Genomic DNA, 20,879 nt, shown 5'->3' with positions numbered 1-20,879 from the left:
TTTAGTTAATTTCATTGGCAAATTGCCTCCCTGACTAAGGAAAAGTCAAGGCCTGAGCATGTCTCTGGCCAAAATGATCTTTCTCTTCTGGAGGACATGGCCTTGCCTTTGCTAAAGCAAAGGAACAAATTTAAGTTAAAAAAGAACTTGAGGGGAAGAGTTTTCCTTATGCTTCAGTGGAAGTTGATGTTGAAACGACAGGTGTAATAAACTAAGAAGAGTAAAAGAATAGTTGGGAACAAGGCTGTATCATTTCTCAATCTTTTCCAACTTTTTAGATTTTTCAGATATACTGTTAGTCTTTACTTGTAAAATTGAGACACATATAACAATACCCAACTCTTAAAGCCCATATTACCTTTTTCTACAGCTCTGTCAGGATTCTGAGGGGACACATTTGGGGTGGGGGTATGAGTTGGGCTATTAAGTGACTTTAACAGTCAGAAAAAAAGTTGTAAAGTCAAGTCTTTGGGCTTGAGCAACTAGATTTCCATTATGTTATGATCTAGTTATATTTACCTCACTGGCTTGTTGCTCCTTTATCCCACTAATGAATTCTGTGTATTCATAAAATATTACCCAAGAGGAGATGGAAAATGATGAGATATTTTATGTAACATCCCCAGAGAGGAAAGCAAAGAAAAGGAAGAACAAACAGTAAAATCAGAGGAATAACCAAGGCAAAGATTCAGGATTCTTGCATAAATTACCAATTAGCTTCTCTTGAAATTCTAATTTATTCTTTCCTCACTTTCCCTTTCCTTTTCCTAATTTTTTTCTTTCTCCTTCCTTTCTCAAATATTTCCTTTCTTTTCTCCTTCAAACTTCTGCTTTTTTGGGTAATGGTAATAATTATAGCTATCTATTATGTGCACTGCAATGTAAATTTTTAAGGGGGCAGGACCAAGGTTCAAATACAGGTCCTCTTGACTCCCAAACTCCACATCATGTTGCCTCCTTATTGTAATCCCAAGGAAGAAATTAATGTTTGATTTATCTTGTTAAAAATAAAGGAAAGTGCAGATTGCAGAAATGCTTGTAATGTTCCATGTCATTTTGATTTGCATTCAAACAAAAGAAAACCAAACTCAAAGGAATCATAAGTGAAAGTCACTCAGTTGTGTCCAATGCTTTGCGACCCAATGGACTATACAATCCATGGAATTCTCCAGGCCAGAATACTGGAGTGGGTAGCCTTTCCCTTCTCCAGGGGATCTTCCAAACCCAGGGATCAAACCCACGTCTCCTGCATTGCAGGCGGATTCTTTACCAGCTGAGTCACAATCATATCGTCCAGCTTTTCAAATGTTAAATGACATGGCAATATACAAAATAAAGATTCAGAAATAATCTTCACAATCAGAATACAAATACAAGCTAGAGAAGCCAAACGCATAAGTTGTTGAAAACAAAGGACTGACCATAAGCCACAGAACATTTACATTTATGTTTCTAAATAGCTCTCATTCATTATACACTAAGATACAATTCTCATCTTCAGCTGAATTTAAAGTAGGAGAAATTTCTCATTTGTTAGGGTAACCGTGTTGAATCAAAAAGCAAATTTACATTTTGTTAAAAGATAAAGGTGCTTCAAGGCTTCCCTGTACAAATGTGGCAGAGATTCAGCGTCAACAAATCCTCCCCACTCTCTTGTCAATGTTTGTTTCTTCATTAAATTGCAAACAAATTAGCAAATTTTCTTGTGTTAATATTCTGGCAATGACGACTGGCACTTACTGTGGATTTACTCTTTTGAAAGTCCTCCCATCAAGATTTCTGGAGAAAATAAATTGTGTTGGTTACTACGAAGCTTAATTAGAGCTCAACTGAGTGGCAATTCACATCTAAAGCTTGATTACACATAGCATCTATTGCTTTTGTCTAATAAGTGCTTTAAAAAATAACTTATGAACATGAAATTCACATAACATAAAAAGAACCATTTTGGAGTGAACAATTCAGTGGCATTTAGCACAATAACTGGAGAAGGCAATGGCACCCCACTCCAGTACTCTTGCCTGGGAAAATCCCATGGATGGAGGAGGCTGGTAGGCTGCAGTTCATGGGGTCGCTAAGAGTCGGACACGACTGAGTGACTTCACTTTCACTTTTCACTTTCATGCATTGGAGAAGGAAATGGCAACCCACTCCAGTATTCTTTCCTGGAAAATCCCAGGGATGGGGGAGCCTGGTGGGCTGCCGTCTATGGGGTCGCACAGAGTCGGACACGACTGAAGCGACTTAGCAGCAGCACAATAACAATGTTGTAAAACCACCACCTCTGTCTAGTTTCAAAACATTTCCATCACTCCAAAGTAAAATCCCTATCCATTAAGCAGTTCCTCCCAATTCCTTCCCCTTCCAAGCCCCTGTCAACCACCATTCTGTGTTTGATCTCTGGATTTCACAATATGTAATCCTTTGTGTCTGGTTTCTTTCACTCAGTATAATGACTTTGAGGTTCATCCACATTGCAGCATGTATCAATATTTCATTCCTTTTCTTTCTCAGCTTTCAGTTCAGTTCAGTTCAGTTGCTCAGTCGAGTCTGACTCTTTGCGACCCCATGAATCATAGCACGCCAGGCTTCCCTGTCCATCACCAACTCCTGGAGCTTACTCAAACCCGTGTCCATTGAGTCCGTGAAGCCATCCAGCCATCTCATCCTCTGTCATTCCCTTCTCCTCCTGCCCACAATCCCTCCCAACATCAGGGTCTTTTCCAATGAGTCAACTCTTCACATGAGGTGGCCAAAGTATTGGAGTTGCAGCTTTAGCATCAGTCCTTCCAGTGAACACCCAGGACTGATCTCCTTTAGAATGGACTGGTTGGATCTCCTTGCAGTCTGAGGTACTCTCAAGAGTCTTCTCCAACACCACAGTTCAAAGGCATCAATTCTTCAGTGCTCAGCGTTCTTCACAGTCCAACTCTCACATCCATGCATGACTACTGGAAAAACCATAGCCTTGACCACACAGACCTTTGTTGGCAAAGTAATGTCTCTGCTTTTGAATATGCTATCTAGGTTGGTCATAACTTTCCTTCCAAGGAGTAAGTGTCTTTTAATTTCATGGCTGGAACCACCATCTGCAGTGATTTTGGAGCCCTAAAAAGATAAAGTCTGACACTGTGTCCACTGTTTCCCCATCTATTTCCCATGAAGTGATGGGACCAGATGCCATGATCTTAGTTCTCAGCTTTACTGAGGTATAATTGACAAAACTGAAATATACTTAAAGGGTAGAGCATGATGATTTCATATCCATATACATCATAAAAGGATTCCCACAATCAAGGTAACATATCCATCACTCTCATCATGTTATATATTTATTTTTTGTCTGTGTGCATGTGAGAACACTTAAGATCTATTATCTTAGCAAATTTAAAATACACAGTACAGTCGAATCGACTATAATCACCACACTATATGTTAGACCCACAGAACTTATTCACTTTCTAACAATGTTTGTACTCTTCACCAATCTCTTCATTGAAATAATTAAAATACCTGGCAACCACCATTCTATTCTGTTTCTGTGAGTCTGATTTTTTTCTTTGTAATTAAAATGCTCCCTGTTCCCCCCCACCCCTCCTAACCTCCCAGTGCAGCCAGGAGCTGGCCAGCTGCCTTCGCATGGAACATGCCCAGACACAGAATCCACAACACCACACAAGGGCCAACCCGGAAGAGGTGCCTACCAGGGGACACGCAGGGGCTCAGGATTGCCAGCGCCATTAGGTAGGCCCCAAAGAGCATGTCCAGTATAGAGACCTGAGTAGAACATTGGTGGTCAGGAAGCAGGTGAGGGAGTTGGTGGCACAGCCGAGAAGTACCAAATCCTAGGCCAGGCACCCACAGAGCGAGCAGAACTAGCTCTGCACAACAGCAACATACCCTTGATCAGAGCGTTGGTGGTGGCCAGGAGTGGGTAGGACCAGTAGAGAGCAGCTGAAGACCCTGATGCTGGGAAAGATTGAAGGTGGGAGGAGAAGGGGATGACAGAGGATGAGATGGTTGGATGGCATCACCGACTCAATGGACATGAGTTTGAGCAAGCTCTGGGAATTGGTGATGTATAGGAAGGCCTGGCATGCTGCAGTCCATGGGGTCACAAAGAGTTAGACACGACTCAGAGACTGAACTGAACTGAACTGAAGGCCCACAGGGTATGGGCTGGGGGTGAGGCTGGCCGCTTGGCTGGATGGCTCCCGCAGAGGTAGGCCTCCACCATCGCTCCGGGGGCTCCCACCTGCAGCCGAGGCCCTAGGGCCTCTGGATACAGCCGATAGTCACCACAACAGCAGCAGGAGACCATGGAAGGCAGCAGCTGGATGGGGACCCACTCAGGCCTTTGTCCTGGCCAGCTGCCTCCACAGGGTCACCACCAGCAGGCCCAGCGCCACAGGCACAGAGAGATAGGAGCGGAGACTCCAAACTGCGGGAAGGTCTTCTCCCACCAAAGGTGACTCCACTGAGACCCCGTTGACAGCAACCCATGAACAGGTGCCAAAGAGGTGGGTTGGCACTAGACGGCCCAGCGGGGGTGCTGCTATTCAGCCCAAGGCTTGAGGCCTTCGGGACAGGCAAAAGTCACTGCCATCTCTTCTTTCCCCAATTACGGCCAAATAAGACGCTTTGGCTCTTCTGGGAACCTAAGACCACTACAAGAAGCACCGACAGCCTGTGCTAGGGTCACCCCACCGCAAGGCTGGCAGGCAGGGGGCGCAGGAAGGCGCCACAGCTCCAGGGGAGGATGACGAAACAGGAAGGTGGTTTCTGGGTCTGAGCTGCCAAGACTACCATCACCACACTCACCACCACGTCACGGGGTGAAGACTCCAGGACAGAGCCACACCTCAGAACCCACACAGACTTCCCTGGCTTCTGGCTTCCGGGATATCCGAGAAAGCCAGGCCCACTCGGGCCTGGGGGCGTGGCCCTGACGGGCACCGCCCCTCGGCGCGTCAGGGGGCGGTGCAGAGCCTTCTCTGCTCCCATCAGTCACTGCGTGCTTCCCGACCTGCGGCTTAAGGAGGCACCGGTCCGTTCAGAACTTGTGTGGCCAGAAAACGCAGCCGAGCCTGTGCAAGGACCCCAACTCACCGTCCTGAACTCTGGGAAGCCACTGGGTCAGCACGCCTGGGCATCGTCCAGTGCCCTTGTGAGTTTGAGTGTTTTTTTAAGATTCACATATAAGTAATATCATGCCTTGTCAAAAATTAATTGCCCATGTATCTGTGGGTTTATTTCTGGGCTCTCTGTTATGTTTCACTGATCTATGCTAATAGTACTATTTGGGTTACTGGAACTTTGTAACGGCTTTTGAAATCAGGTCCTGTGATGCCTCTAGCATTGTTCTTCTTTTTCAAGATCGTTTTATCCATTTGGGGTAATTTGTGGTTGCATGCTAGTAGTAGGATTGTTTGCTCTGTTTCTGCGAAAAATTCTACTGGAACTTTGCTAAGGATTGAACTGAATCTGTAGATCACTTTCAGTACTATGGACATTTTAGCAGCATTAATTCTCCCCATCCATGAGCACTAAGTATCTTTTCTTTTATTTGTGTCTTCTTCCATTTCTTTTGTCAGTGCTTTATAGTTTTCAGTGTATAGATCTTTCACTTCCTTAGTTGAATTTATTCCCAATTATTTTATTTTTGATGCTGTTTGTAAATGAGATTGTTTACTGAGTTTCTTTCCCATAGTTTGTTGTTAATGTTTTAAAAATGTGACTGATTTTTATATATTGATTTTCTATCCTACAACTTCACTGCATTTATTAGTTTCAAACAGATTTTTTTTGAGGGGGGGGGGAATAGAGACTTTACGTTTTTCCATGTCTGCTAGTGACGTATGCACTCAGATTCCTTCTAGAAAAATCTGGGAGATGGGGGTTTTTGTCTGTTTCCCCTGGACTGAACCTGGGGGATAGCTTTGAGAAATACTTGCACACCCATTTAAAAACTGCTCTATGTTTGCTATAGTCCTGTGAGACTGGTGCAGGCTCCATTGGCTCTCAGAGGTAGATGATTTGGGAACCTTTGGGTGGCAACCTTAAAAGTTGAAGTGCTATATTTGTAGTCCAAGCCCTTCACTCCTTAGGGAGAAGCTGGACTTTGGAGTTTCACTCCTGATTGCAGAGGTAGGGCTGGAGGTGGGGTTTATGGTGAGATGGTTTTTAGCCTTTTTCACCTGCTTCAATGTGGATAATTTTTTTGTCATCTGAAATGGAGGGGTCACTCAACTAGTTGATGGATTTCGCTCAGAGAGAACTGCTCTGTGCATAGCTATAAATTTGTCTGTGGAAGGAGGGAAATTCAGGATCAGGCTATGTCTCCACCTTGGTGATGTGACACCACAATTATCCCTTCATTCTTTTTTATGGCTTAATAATATTTCATTGTGTGCTTCTACCAAGGTTCGTTTATTTACACATTTGTTGGTGAACATTTGGGCTGATTCCACCTTTTGGCTATTGTGAATAGTGAAGCTCAAATACATGTTTTTAAACATTTTTTTTTTTTTAAATCAAAGCTGTATAAGCACATAGTTTTAAAGTCAGATGGCGGCATGAGGCCTCTTATGAAAGGTAGCAGTTCCCCGAACAGTCCTTCCACCACTTTGGTGCTGAGTTTTTTTGCTCCCTAAAAGTTGGCGGGAATAGGAACTATTCACAGCTTTGTGTGATCTTTGGAAATTATTCTGCTCCTTTCTGTTAGTTCTTTGCTTAACCTTACACACGTGTGCCAACCAGTGCTCAGCCTGCAGGGTCTGCGGGGTTCAGGTGCCCTCTCTCCGCATAGTGCCTCCTCTCCTGGTCTTGACCCTGCGAATTCTAACCATCTAGGCCTCCCCCAACTCAGTCTCTTCTCCTCACCTTTGGGCTCTGTTTAGCATACCTCCCCTTTCCTTGCAGCCTGAAAAGTGCCTGAGTCTGGTCCATCTGTATGGCTCAGAGATACCATGGGAGGTGATGAGGTAAATGCTCTTATATAGCACACAGGAGATACCTGTATCTCCTGACATGTCAAATTATCATCTGAGAATCAAATGTAGAATTTATGTCCTCTTGTGAAAATGGCTCAGTTGTGTCTGACTCTTTGAGACCCCATGGACTACACAGTCCATGGAATTCTCCATGCCAGAATACTGGAGTGGGTAGACTTTCCCTTCTCTAGGGGATCTTCCAAACCCAGGGATCAAACCCAGGTGTCCCTCATTGCAGGTGGATTCTTTACCAACTGAGCTATCAGGGAAGCCCCTGATATGTCCTCTTAGGAGTATATTAACTGTCAATCTTAAGTGGAGGAGTTAAGGAAGCACCTGTTAGCATTATAAAACCTTCTTTTAAATTGTCTTACCCCATTCTTGTGTATGTCCAAGGATTTTTACAAGGTAAAATAGAAAGATACTTCACCAATCATTTTGCAAGAATGGCAATAGTTATCACTTTCAGTTCAGTTCAGTCACTCAGTCATATCTGACTCTTTGCGACCCCATGAATTGCAGCACGCCAGGCCTCCTTGTCCATCACCAACTCCCGGAGTTCACTCAGACTCACGTCCATCGAGTCAGTGATGCCATCCAGCCATCTCATCCTCTGTCATTCCCTTCTCCTCCTGCCCACAATCCCTCCCAGCATCAGAGTCTTTTCCAATGAGTCAACTCTTCACATGAGGTGGCCAAAGTACTGGAGTTTCAGCTTTAGCATCATTCCTTCCAGGGCTGATCTCCTTTAGAATGGACTGGTTGGATCTCCTTGCAGTCCAGGGGACTCTCAAGAGTCTTATCCAACACCACAGTTCAAAAGCATCAATTCTTCAGCGCTCAGCGTTCTTCACAGTCCAACTCTCACATCCATGCATGACTACTGGAAAAACCACAGCCTTGACTAGACGGACTTTTGTTGGCAAAGTAATGTCTCTCTGCTTTTGAATATGCTATCTAGATTGGTCATAACTTTCCTTCCAACGAGTAAGTGTCTTTTAATTTCATGGCTGCAATCACCATCTGCAGTGATTTGGGATCCCCAAAAAATGAAGTCTGACACTGTTTCCAGTGTTTCCCCATCTATTTCCCATGAAGTGATGGGACCAGATGCCATGATCTTTGTTTTCTGAATGTTGAGCTTTAAGCCAACTTTTTCACTCTCCTCTTTCACTTTCATCAAGAGGCTTTTTAGTTCCTCTTCACTTTCTGCCATAAAGGTGGTGTCATCTGCATATCTGAGGTTATTGATATTTTTCCCGGCAATCTTGATTCCAGCTTGTGCTTCTTCCAGTCCAGCATTTCTCATGATGTACTCTGCATAGAAGTTAAATAAGCAGGGTGACAATATACAGCCTTGATGAACTCCTTTTCCTATTTGGAACCAGCCTGTTGTTCCATGTCCAGTTCTAACTGTTGCTTCTTGACCTGCACACAGGTTTCTCAAGAGGCAGGTCAGGTGGTCTGGTATTCCCATCTCTTTCAGAATTTTCCACAGTGTATTGTGATCCACACAGTCAAAGGCTTTGGCATAGTCAATAAAACAGAAATAGATGTTTTTCTGGAACTCTCTTGCTTTTTCCATGATCCAGCGGATGCTGGCAAATTGATCTTATCACTTTAGCCAATGCTTTTCCTAATGAAATCTCTTATATTCTAACACTTCAACTATCAGATTGAAGTGAAAGTGAAAGTTGCTCAGTCATGTCTGACTCTTTGCGACCGCATGGACTGTCCATGGAGTTCTCTAGGCCAGAATACTAGAGTGGGTAGCCTCTCCCTTCTCCAGGGGATCTTCCCAACCAGGGATCAAACCTAGGTCTCCGGCATTGCAAGCAGATCCTTTACCAGCTGAGCCACAAGGGAAGCCCCAAAGTACTAGAGTGGGTAGCCCATCCCTTCTCTAGCGGATTAAGCCATTGCTAATTGAGTAACCCTGAGACTCTTTTGCTTGAAGGAGTGTTATGAACTGCCAGGGAGATGCAGTTTTGCATATCAGTTTGTAGCAGCTCAACTCTTATTGACCTTTGACTCTTTCTGGTCCTTGAATTAAACATAAAGATAAAACTTGTGACTCATCTTGATTTTAAATTTTGGATGCTACTAGGAGCAAATTTTAAAATAAACATTGCATTTTAATTTGCTTATTTTTCTGAAGTGGCTGAATTGAACATTTCAGATTTTAGAACCCATAATTCATTTCTCTGTGGTTCAAACAGAAAAATGAGCAGGGGGAAAAAAAGTCTTTGTTATTTTCACTCTCTGTATTATCTAACATGTCCAGTGAGATCATTTTGAAAAGGTTAACGGACTTGGAAATTTACAAGATGTTCTTAGTTTCATGTCCTATTCGGTTCTCCCAGGAGAGGATCAGGAAGCCACTGCCCCTGTTAGCCGTCAGTATGTCTGACCTGTGGAACCATTCAAGTAAAACTGTACTGAAGCAAAGGGGAAAGAGTAATAAAGGTAAATAATACCTATCTAGAGTTATGGCAAACACAGGAAAAAAATATAATGTGATTCCTGTATATATGATATTTTCAGTAAGATACTATAAATCAGAGAGATACAAACATTAGAGAACAATACAAAATAATATATAATTAAGAGCTCAGTTATGTGGTGTAAGTTGTAAACACTAGAAAGATTCAGAGAAAGCCGACATTGGTGTGGATTTAGAGGAAGTGAGATAGGCAACAGAACGTTCGGAGAGTTTATCATTGAAGGGAAGTTAGAATTCGTTCAGAAACCAAGAAGAGGGAGGGCATGTTGTCTAGATGAAGCAGCACCCAGCAAAGATGAGGAAGTGACAAAGGATTTCTTGCCCAGTAGGAATTGGCTGGATGAAAGTGTGATAGAGAAGATCCATAATATGGGCAGAGAATTGAAGAAAAGGTTTTCATGGTGATGGAACCATTAACCCACCAAAATAGTTGTTTGTGTTGGAAACAATTTTTTCCTAACTGCAAATTTTGTAAAATATATCTGACGCTGGAGGGGGTAAGAACAAGTAATTCAGCAGTTCTGGTGGGCTGCATCCTGGCTTAGGCCCTCACTGGCTCTGTGATCTTGGGAAGATTCCTTGATTTGTTGAGCTTCGGAAATCCCTGTAGCCTGCCTTCTGTCTGCTTATCTTGCTGTGCTTCCTATTTTCCAACATACACATAGGAAAAGTTGATTTCTGCCTTGGCCCATAAACCTCATTCTTTATGTCTTTTATCTAGGTTAAACTTTTTAATTAAAAAAAAAATCCTCCCTATTTATCGCATGTTGATGAATCCTGGAGGCCTTTGCAGGTTATATGAGCTCCCTCTTTTCTGGTCTCTTGTTTTGAATCTATAGCATACCCCATTCAGTCCCTACTCATAAAGTCTCTCGTACTATATATGTATTTCCCTAGTGGCTCAGTTGATAAAAGAATCTGCCTGCAATGCAGGAGACCTGGGTTCGATCCCTGGGTTGGGAAGTACCCTGGAGAAGGAAATGGCAACCCATCCCAGTACTCTTGCCTGGAGAATTCCATGGACAGAGAAGCCTAGTGGGCTACAGTCCGTGGGATCACAAAGAGTTGGACACGATTGTGCAACTAACTTTCTTCTTTCTTTCTATTATGTGGTATAGGTGTGTGTGTGTTTGTGTGTCTCACACTTGGTTACATGGTTTTTATAGCTATGACTTTGACATAATACTGAACTCAAAAGAGATGCTCATTGTGCATGTGTCAGTTAATAGGTTAATATTCTGAATTCTTGGTTACTTACTTTGACATTCTTAAGGATTGTTTGGGAAATAGTTACACAGCTGTGTTTTTCTTCCTAAAACTTTCCTTTCATTAGTAGAACCCTCGAACACTATCTTAACATTTTAATTATATATTAATGTTCACTCCTTATATAGTGCACTTTAAGAATTGTCATATATTAAAGTAATTGTTATCACATTCTCTAAAATTGTATTATCTCTATAAATGCCTATTCTTAGGCATTTATCAATATATTAAAAAAATCAAGCTTTTGCTACTAAAACTATCATTATGTAGATGATTATGATCATCTTAGAATTGAGATATAAAACATCTTTATGGAAGTTGAGTGGAATAATACATATTCCTCTTTTAATGTATACTTTTAAAAGATCTACAATATTTTTTGGTCAGTCAGTTCAGTCGCTCAGTTGTGTCGGACACTTTACAACTCCATGGACTGCAGCACCCCACACTTCCCTGTCCATCACCAACTCCCAGAGCTTGCTCAAACTCACGTCCATTGAATTGGTGATGCCATCCAACCATCTCATCCTCTGTCATCCCCTTCTGCTCCTGCCTTCAGTCTTTCCCAGCATCAGAGTCTTCCAAAGAGTCAGCTCTTCACATCAGGTGGCCAAAGTATTGGAGCTTCAGCTTCAGTGTCAGTCCTTCCATTGAATATTCAGGACTGATTTCCTTTAGGACTGACTGGTTTGATTTCCTTGTAGTCCAAGGGACTCTCAAGAGTCTTCTCCAACACCACAGTTCAAAAGCATCAATTCTTCAGCACTCAGCTTTCTTTATTGTCCAACTCTCACATCCATACATGACTACTGGAAAAGCCATAGCTTTGACTAGACGACATTGTCCAAAAGTAATGTCTCTGCTTTTTCATATGCTGTCTAGGTTGGTCATAACTTTTCTTCTAAGGAGCAAGCGTCTTTTAATTTCATGGCAGCACTTACCATCTGCAGTGATTTTTGAGCCCAAGCAAATACAGGCTGTCACTGTTTCCATTGTTTCCCCATATATTTGCCAAAAAGTGATGGGACCAGATGCCATGGTCTTAGTTTTAACCAACTGTTTGACTCTCCTCTTTCACTTTCATCAAGAGGCTGTTTAGTTTCTTCACTTTCTGCCATAAGGGTGGTGTCATCTGCATATCTGAGGTTATTGATATTTCTCCCAGCAATCTTGATTCCAGCTTGTGCTTCATCCAGTCTGGCATTTCTCATGATGTACTTTGCATATAAGTTAAATAAGCAGGATAACAGTATATAGCCTTTATGTACTCCTTTTCCAATTTGGAACCAGTCTATTGTTCCATGTCCAGTTCTAACTGTTGCTTCTTGACCTGCATACAAATTTCTCAGGAGGCAGGTAAGGTGGTCTCATATTTCCACAGGTCTCGTATTTCCACAGTTGGTTGTGATCCACACAGTCAAAGGCTTTGGCATAGTCAACAAAGCAGAAGTAGATGTTTTTCTGGAATTCTCTTGCTTTTTCTGTGATCCAGCAGATGTTGGCCATTTGATCTCTGGTTCCTCTGTCTTTTCTAAATCCATCTTGAGTATCTGGATGTTCTTGGCTCATGTACTGTTGAAGCCTGGCTTGGAGATTTTGAACATTACTTTCCTAGCATGTGAGATGAATGCAATTGTGCGGTAGTTTAAACATTCTTTGGCATTTCCTTTCTTTGGGATTGGAATTAACACTGATCTTTTCCAGCCCTGTGGCCACTGCTGAGTTTTCCAAATTTGCTGGCATATTGAGTGCAGCACTTTCACAGCATCATCTTTTAGGACTTGAATAGCTCAATTGGAATTCCATCACCTCCACTAGCTTTGTTCATAATGATGCTTCCTAAGGCCCACTTGACTTTGGACTCCAGGATGTCTGACTTTAGGTGAGTGATCACACCATCATGGTTATCTGGATCATTAAGATCTTTTTTGTATAGTTCTTCTGTGTATTCTTGCTACCTCTTCTCAATATCTTCTGCTTTTGTTAGGTCCATACCATTTCTGTCCTTTATTGTGCCCATCTTTGCGTGAAATGTTCCCTTGGTATCTCTAATTTTCTTGAAGAGATCTCTAGTCTTTCTCATTCTATTGTTTTCCTCTATTTCTTTGCACTGATCACTGAGGAAGGTTTTCTTGTCTCTCCTTGCTATTCTTTGGAACTCTGCATTCAGATGGGTGTACTTTCCTTTTCTCCTTTGCCTTTCGCTTCACTTCTTTTCTCAGCTATTTGTAAGGCTTCCTCAGACAACCACTTTTTTTGGTTTTGTAGCCACCTCATGCAAAGAGTTGACTCATTGGAAAAGACTCTGATGCTGGGAGGGATTGGGGGCAAGAGGAGAAAGTGATGACAGAGGATGAGATGGCTGGATGGCATCACTGACTTGATGGATGTGAGTCTGAGTGAACTCTGGGAGTTGATGATGGACAGGGAGGCCTGGCATGCTGCGATTCATGGGGTCTCTAAGAGTTGGACACGACTGAGCGACTGAACTGAACTGAAAAGCAGCTAAATTAAAATAATTTGCTAAATAATGATTTGCTAAACTCTTAAGAAACTTATTAGAATAAATGTTGAAAATTATACCCAAATTATTAATGTAGTTTTAATGTCAAAGCAAATGGATGCATTTTCTTCATGTAGCATTTTACTCTCCAAATTTTGTCTATATTGGTGTATGCCAGCATGCTGGGTGCTGCTGCTGCTGCTAAGTCACTTTAGTCATTCCGACTCTGTGTGACCCCATAGACGGCAGCCCACCAGGCTCCCCCGTCCCTGGGATTCTCCAGGCAAGAACACTGGAGTGGGTTGCCATTTCCTTCTCCAATGCATGAAAGTGAAAAGTGAAAGTGAAGTCACTGAGTTGTCTCTGACTCTTAGTGACCTCATGGACTGCAGCCCTAGACCAGGCTCCTCCGTCCATGGGATTTTCCCAGCAAGAGTACCGGAGTGGGGTGCCATTGCCTCACCTCAGTTAATGTCTAACTCTTTGTGACCCCATGGACTGTAACCCACCTATCCATGGGACTCTCTAGGCAACAGTACTGGAATGGGTTGCCATGCCCTCCTCCAGGGGCCCTTCCAGACCCAGGGTTCAAACCTGTGTCTCTTATGTCTTTTGCATTGACAGGCAGGTTCTTTACCACTAGAGCCACCTGGGAAGCCCATCTATATTAGTATGTTTTTATAAATGACTCAAGCGAAAATAAACCTCTTCTGTTAAAAAAGATTATACTGCTTGTGTTTTCTTGGGAAAAAACCCAACCCTTTCACATGCTTCTTCAAATTGTACAAGTTATCAGGCTGAGATAGCACAGTAAATCAACCAAAAAAAAATTTAGTTATTTTTTTGAGAAAGTGATCCATGTATATTACTTAGATAAGTTAAATAAATTATGAATAACTAATGCATGGGTGTGGTTCATAATTTAGATGGCTCAAAGAGAGATACAATATAAAACAAATTTGGCACTTATCCTTCTTTACCAGTAACCCAATTTTCTATCTGAGTCATCTGCAATCAGTTTTATTATATGTCCTTCTAGAGAGAAAGTCTATATTTACAGATATATAATTATATACATAGTCTTCTTTTCATAGTATACAATACAGTTTTTCTTTTTTTAAACAAAGAATTTATATTGGAGATTGTACAGTTTCAATGTGGTGGTTGTGGTGGCTATTTTTTGATGTGTTATATATATATATGTCTTGAGCCTGGTGGACTACAGTCCATGGGGTCACAAATAAGTTGGACACGACTGAGCACGCACACACATACACACACATAAACACACATATGTACCAAGGTGTATTTACCCAGTCCGCATCAATGGGTTGTCTGCAGCCTTAAACAGTCTTTTGTTCTTGCTGAGTGAATAGCTTTGCACTTGCAACGTTGAGTACATGTTGGAGCACTTCTGGAGGACTTATTTGTAGATGTCGAGTTCTTAGGACAAAGGAACCATGCTTTTTAGCATTTGGTAGACGCTGACAGACTAACAATGCAAAGTAGCGCTAGTTTCACACCAGTGAAGAGATAAGGGGCTGTTTATCCCTACCCTTACCAAAAAGTATCAAACTTTTTGATTTTTGGAGTTCTGTTTAATAAGGTGATACATAAGAAAATGCCAGGTATCTTATAGTTTTATTTAGAATTTCTTTTATTATGTGTGAAGTTCAATATCTTTTAAAATGTTGACAGCCATTTCTGTTATACTGTGAATCATCTATATCTTCTGATCATTTTTTTCTGTTGATCTGTTGGTCTTAATAGGAATTCATTATATATTAATGGTTAATGACATATTGCTGTAAATATTTGTTTCTGTTTTTTGCAATGAAGACATTTATTTTCTCTATGTGTTTGAAATTGTTAGTCTTTTCTCTTTGTCTTTTGGATCTTGTGTCATAGTTCAGTTCAGTTCAGTGGCTCAGTTGTGTCTGACTGTTTGCGATCCCATGGACCGCAGCACGCCAGGCCACCCTGTCCGTCACCAACTCCCGGAGCTTGCTCAAACTCATGTCCATTGAGTTTGTGATGCCATCCAACCATCTCATCCTCTATCATCCCCTTCTCCTCCTGCCTTCAGTCTTTCTCAGCATCAGGGTCTTTTGCAATGAATTAGTTCTTCACATCTGTTGGCCGAACTTAGAAAGGCCTTTTATACCTTAAGATGAAAGAAAAAATATTTTTTTCCCTTGGTATTTGCTAATGGTTTATGGTTTTCTTTTCTACTTATTTAAAAAATGTTTTAAATCCTTGCTCCATCCGATATTTACTTGGATATAAAGAATAAAATGGCTTTGCAGGTGGCTCAGTGGTGAAGAATCTGCCTGCTGATTTAGGAGCTGTAGGAGAAGTGGGTTCCATCCCTGGGTCAGGAATATTCCCTGGAGGAGGAAATGGCAAACCACTCCAGTATTCATGTCTGAAAAATCCTCTGGACAGAGGAGCCTGGCAGGCTACAGTCCATGGGGTCACAGAATCAGACATGACTGAGCATGAGCAAAGAATGGAAGAGGAATGAAGTAGTTTTCCCTATATGGCTCCCCTGTTGATACAGCAGTATTTATTGAATAATAAATGTATCCAGTAATCAATCATTGTTTTCGGGAATAGAATGACACAAAGACCGCAGTGAATTTGCCCCTATTTTTGGATCCTTTGTTCTGATCCACTGATTATTGTACCTTTAAAATAGACTTCAATGTCTGGTGGGCCTAGTGTCATCTAGTCATCATTTCTCTTTAAATTTTTTCAGAATTTTTTTTGTTTTTTTCCTCCCCATGGGAACTTTGGAATCAGCTTGCTTATATAAAAAATAACTCCCGTTTTGTTTTATAAATAGTTGCAATGCTAATAAACATTTATTTAAGGAAAACTGGCATCTTGGTAACAATGAATTTTCCTATCTAATAGTAGCATTGTATGTTTTCCCACTTACCAAGGTCTAATGTATCTCTCAGTCATATTTAAAATATTTCTGCATAGAAAGTTTGCATACTTGGACTAAGTTTATTTTTAGATATTTGATATTTTTGATACTATTTTGAGTGTCTTCTCCTCTAGTGTGTGCCTAGTGGTTTTGCCTATTGTTTGAATTAATTTTGAACTCCATCCTCTTTCTGAATTCTTATATTTTTGCAGTATAATAGTTTTCTAGTGAATTCTCTTGGATTTTCCAGGTTTATAATGGTCTCATCTTGAAAAAAATATACATGTTACTGATCTCTGGTGACTTTGGCCTGAATCGGCTTGAAGCAAGGTTCTCGGCCAGAGGTCAAGGTCGGGCAGAGGCAGGGAGAGCAGTGAGCCACTAGACCACCAGGGGCCGTGGTCAGTGGCGAGACCCCGGCCTGTGAGCTGTATAGAAATGGGTTTCCACAGAGAGGTGGAAAGTAGTGAAACCAGAAAGTGTTTATTAGGAGGAAAAGAGTATGTATGCATAGACACATGGGTAGGCTCAGAGAGAGTCATGCCCTTATGACACTTTGAATCACATTTATGGGGCTTTTCTTCTGGTTTCCTTTGGCCAGTCATCTTGCTTTGCCTGATTGTGAGTCCGTATTTGGTTTATCTCAGGGTCCTCCCATATGTGCACACGTATCTCTTAGCCAAGATGGATTCTAGTGATGAGGCCTATGGGTAGTCCACCTCACTTACTATGAGGTGACGCCCTTTTCCTTTTGACCTCCAAGGAGCCCTTCTGCGCATGTGTAGTCAGGGAGCCTGACTTCTTCCTTTCTTTTGGTTAATTGCCTTGCTTAGTAGGTTGAGAACTCTGCTAGTCAGTTGTGGCGATAGTTAACAAGCCAAGACTTATCCTTAATCTAATGAAAATTGTTGTTGTTGTTCAGTAGCTAAGTCATGTGCGACTCTGTGACCCCGTGGACTACAACTCACCAGGCTTCTCAGTTGTTCACCATCTCCTCGAGTTTGTTCAAATTCATGTCCATTGTTTTGATGATGCCATTCAACCATCTCATCCTCTGTCGCCCCCTTCTCCTGCCCTCAGTCTTTCCCAGCATCAGGGTCTTTTCCAAATGAGTTGACTGTTTGTATCAGAGAATAAAAATTATCTTACTGCTTTTGACTCTTCTAGAAAGCAATTCATTTCATCTATGTTTTCTTATTTGTTTGCACATAACTGAGAAGTCTGCTTTGATTTGTGTTGCCATTTTTGTGATTTCTTTCTCTTATCTTTATTAATTTACTATTTATATGCAAAGAGCCACCTCCTAAAACTGAAAGTTCACGTTTACTGGAAATAGGCAGCTGCTGGGCTGGCTTTTATATTCATGACTTTATTTATGGCATCTGGAGATTTGTTACTTTCTTACAAGCTCAGCAATGCATTTAAAAGTGTTTAAACTCTCTTATCTAGCATTTCCAGATGTTTTATGGCCCGTGGCTTTCAATCTCCTATATGCTGTTAATGGAAATCCTATGTGTTTTTAAAAGTTACAAGTATTTGTTTTTAGGAAGTGCTTTTCTTCAGCTACTCTTACCCCTTTGTCTCTTACTATATTTCTTTCATTCTTCTTCATTTTTGTTATTATTTCCATTTCGTAAATGGTGGATTTTGTTTTGCAAATACAATTTGTTTGCTGAATGTACCGGAATTGAAACATAATTAGAGAACCACAGAAAATACAATGCTTCATTTGCTATCTATTGTCAATGAATTGAAGTTGTCTTTTGAAAGAATTCAGAAGACATTGGCAGTGAGAACACCAGGTTCTAAGATGCCCAGCATTTAAATGAAACTCTTAACAACCAGTACTTTCTCAAACCGTAAAATATCTGTGGTCTCCCTCATGGCATTTTTCAGGTAGATCTTTGCATCCTTGAACATGTTGGGTCAAGGGCCCACAGGAAGAGTGGGTGAGGAATTGTAATGGGTGATCTTTCCAGTCCCTCCTAGTTCTGACACAAGTGCTCCAACACACTGCCCCGTGGCCTGGCTGTCACCCTAAGTGTCCCTTTGATGGCGTTATTGGTCGGCCTGCCTTGCATTGGGTCTGAATATAATCAGGACTCATTATTCGTAAAACCGCCTGAACACTCTTGCTCATTTTGTGGGCTCCTGGGAAACATTTCTGGAGTTAAGTAGGGATGAGGAGAAATGCTAAAGTATTTGTTTTGTAGGATTTTAAATGCTGAGTTCAGTTTTGAATTTTTCTGCTGTGTCATTTGTTAAATAGAAAATACACAGAAAGGCTCGTATGTAATAGTGCCTATATGATTTTTAAAAGTGATGCTTTTCATTTATTCATAGGTCACTGTTGAATCTTGAATCATTTTGAACCAAGCAGTGGGCTGGGGCCATGCTATTGGAGGGGCAGGGTATGCTGCGAAATCACCATGTTCAAATATTTAACAGCTTGACAGTCAATGAAAACGTCCTTGACCAAGAAGCATTCAGTATTGTCTGAGGTTCAGTACTGCATATCCATTCTCCCCTGATACGTTTCTCACCCGTAGTTCTGAAGATCGTGACCCCTGACCCCCTCTCTTTCTTTTCATCCCGTACCCAGCCTGCCCTTCTGTCTGGTACGGTAGAGCACATGGCTTCATCCTTCCCTACTGCAGCCAATTCTAACCTCACTGCCAATCAGTCTTCTCCAGTCATTCATTGGTCGTGTCCTGTCTGTCCTCAGAAAACTCCCGTGACTCTTCACGTCTGTTGACTACTGATCACTGCTGTTTACTGAGCTTGCACTATACTCCAGTCACTGTGGAAAGCTGTTCCCACACACTTTCTGGCTTAAATATCACAAAAGCTCCAGTGAAGTCTGTTTTCCTGCCGCATCTAGTCCATAGATGATGAAAATGAAACTTACAGTGTCCTTTGTCCACCCTCATGCAACTTCCGAATAGTGGAGCCGGGAATGAGAATTTGCTTGGCTGGCTAAACATTTTGTCCTGGTTTAAAAAAGCCCTTTACAGTCTGCTCCAAATGCAACATAGTGCCTGACACGTAATTGTGACTCAGTAAATATTCGTTGATGAATAAATGAGTGTCTTTATATGTTTATCTCCATACTGTAGCAACAAAGGTCGGCTCATTGTTCTGCCGACCTGTTGTGTCCTCTAGCTGAGTAACCCTTAACGGCTTAGGTAAGTATGTCACACCCCCCATCTCATGTCCTTTGGAAAGTCCAGTGTTCTCCCTATAGCTCTTATAAATATCTGGAGGTTCTTATTCGTACAGTCAGTTTTGATTCTGGGAGTCATATATTCCCCTCTTAAGAAAAAAGAGCCTCTTGAAAGAGGAGGCTTAAAACTGGCTTAAAAGCTGGCTTAAAACTCAACATTCAAAAAACGAAGATCACGGCCTCTGGTCCCATCACTTCATGGCAAATAGAGAAACAACGGAAACTGAGAGACTTTATTTTCTTGGACTCCAAAATCACTGCAGATGGTGATTGCAGCCATGAAATTAAAAGATGCTTGCTCCTTGAAAGAAAAGCTATGACCAACCTAGAGAGCATATTAAAAGACAGAGACACTACTTTGCCGACAAAGGTCTGTATAGTCAATGCCATGGTTTTTTCTAGTAGTCATGTATGGATGTGAGAGTTGAACCATGAGGAAACCTGAGTGCCAAAGAATTGATGCTTTTGAACTGTGGTGTTGGAGAAGCCTCTTGAGAGTCCCTTGGACTGCAAGGAGATCAAACCAGTCAATCCTAAAGGAAATCAGTCCTGAATATTAATTGGCCACCTGATGCGAAGAGCTGACTCTTTGGAAAAGGGAAAGATTGAAGGCAGGAGGAGAAGGGAATGACAGAGGATGAGATGGTTGGATGGCATCACTGACTCGATGGACATGAGTGTGAGTCAGCTCCGGGAGTTGGTGATGGACAGGGAGGCCTGGCGTGCTGCAGTCCCTGGGGTTGCAAAGAGTTGGACACGACAGAGCAACTGAACTGAACTGAAGATTAGTTGTATTTTAAGTTTATATTGTTATTTACTACTATGTATTGTTAGTCAGTTTCTCATTTTATAAAGCACTTGATTAGTTGGTAACATCTTCAATGAAATGTATAATCTATATTTCCTTGAATCACTAACATAGTACCTTGGTCATATTCATGATTACTTGACTAGTGCTGGTTTTACCCTCTGGCCTCCAGCTCCATGATGGCAGGAGTCTTGTCTATTTTTGCTAAATATGGAATCCTTAGAGCTGAATGCAGGAAGACTCTATAACAAGTGCTCAAAAAAGTAATATTCATATTCATTTTGCATTCTAAGGTACTAGAAAAATGTACTGACTTTTGAAACAGACTTTGCTTTTGCCCCTTAATAACAACATGATCTTACACAAATTAATTAACCTTTCTGAACTCAGCTTCCTCATTTGTAAAATGAAATAATAATTGCTACCCACACAGGGTTGTTGTAAACGCTTTGCTCTTAGGGTGAGCATAATAAATGGCTTGGTTGAAAATGAAAGTAGAATACAAATGAACTGTTACTGAGATTTATGTCGTGATCCAGAAAGTTCATTACAGAATAACATAAAAGTGCATTCCTTCTTGAAAAGTCCTAGAACACCATAAATCAAAGAATTATGGGTCACATCCTAGGACTCTAAAATATCATCTATACAG

At 41.5% G+C, this 20,879-nt stretch overlaps 1 long non-coding RNA gene across 2 annotated transcripts in view; it reads left to right on the top strand.

The window, feature by feature from the left end:
- Positions 1-3,758: 3,758 nt before the first annotated feature.
- LOC132342496 (uncharacterized) overlaps positions 3,759-20,879 on the top strand; it is a 199,700-nt gene continuing 182,579 nt past the window's right edge. For both annotated transcript variants that reach the window (XR_009490906.1, XR_009490907.1), the window contains exon 1: positions 3,759-5,167. This is a non-coding gene — a long non-coding RNA (uncharacterized lncRNA). The remainder of the gene's footprint in view (positions 5,168-20,879) is intronic.

This window comes from Bos taurus, chromosome 16 (genome assembly GCF_002263795.3).
Source record: "Bos taurus isolate L1 Dominette 01449 registration number 42190680 breed Hereford chromosome 16, ARS-UCD2.0, whole genome shotgun sequence".
NCBI lineage: Eukaryota > Metazoa > Chordata > Mammalia > Artiodactyla > Bovidae > Bos > Bos taurus.
This window is presented reverse-complemented; position numbering and strand designations above follow the sequence as displayed.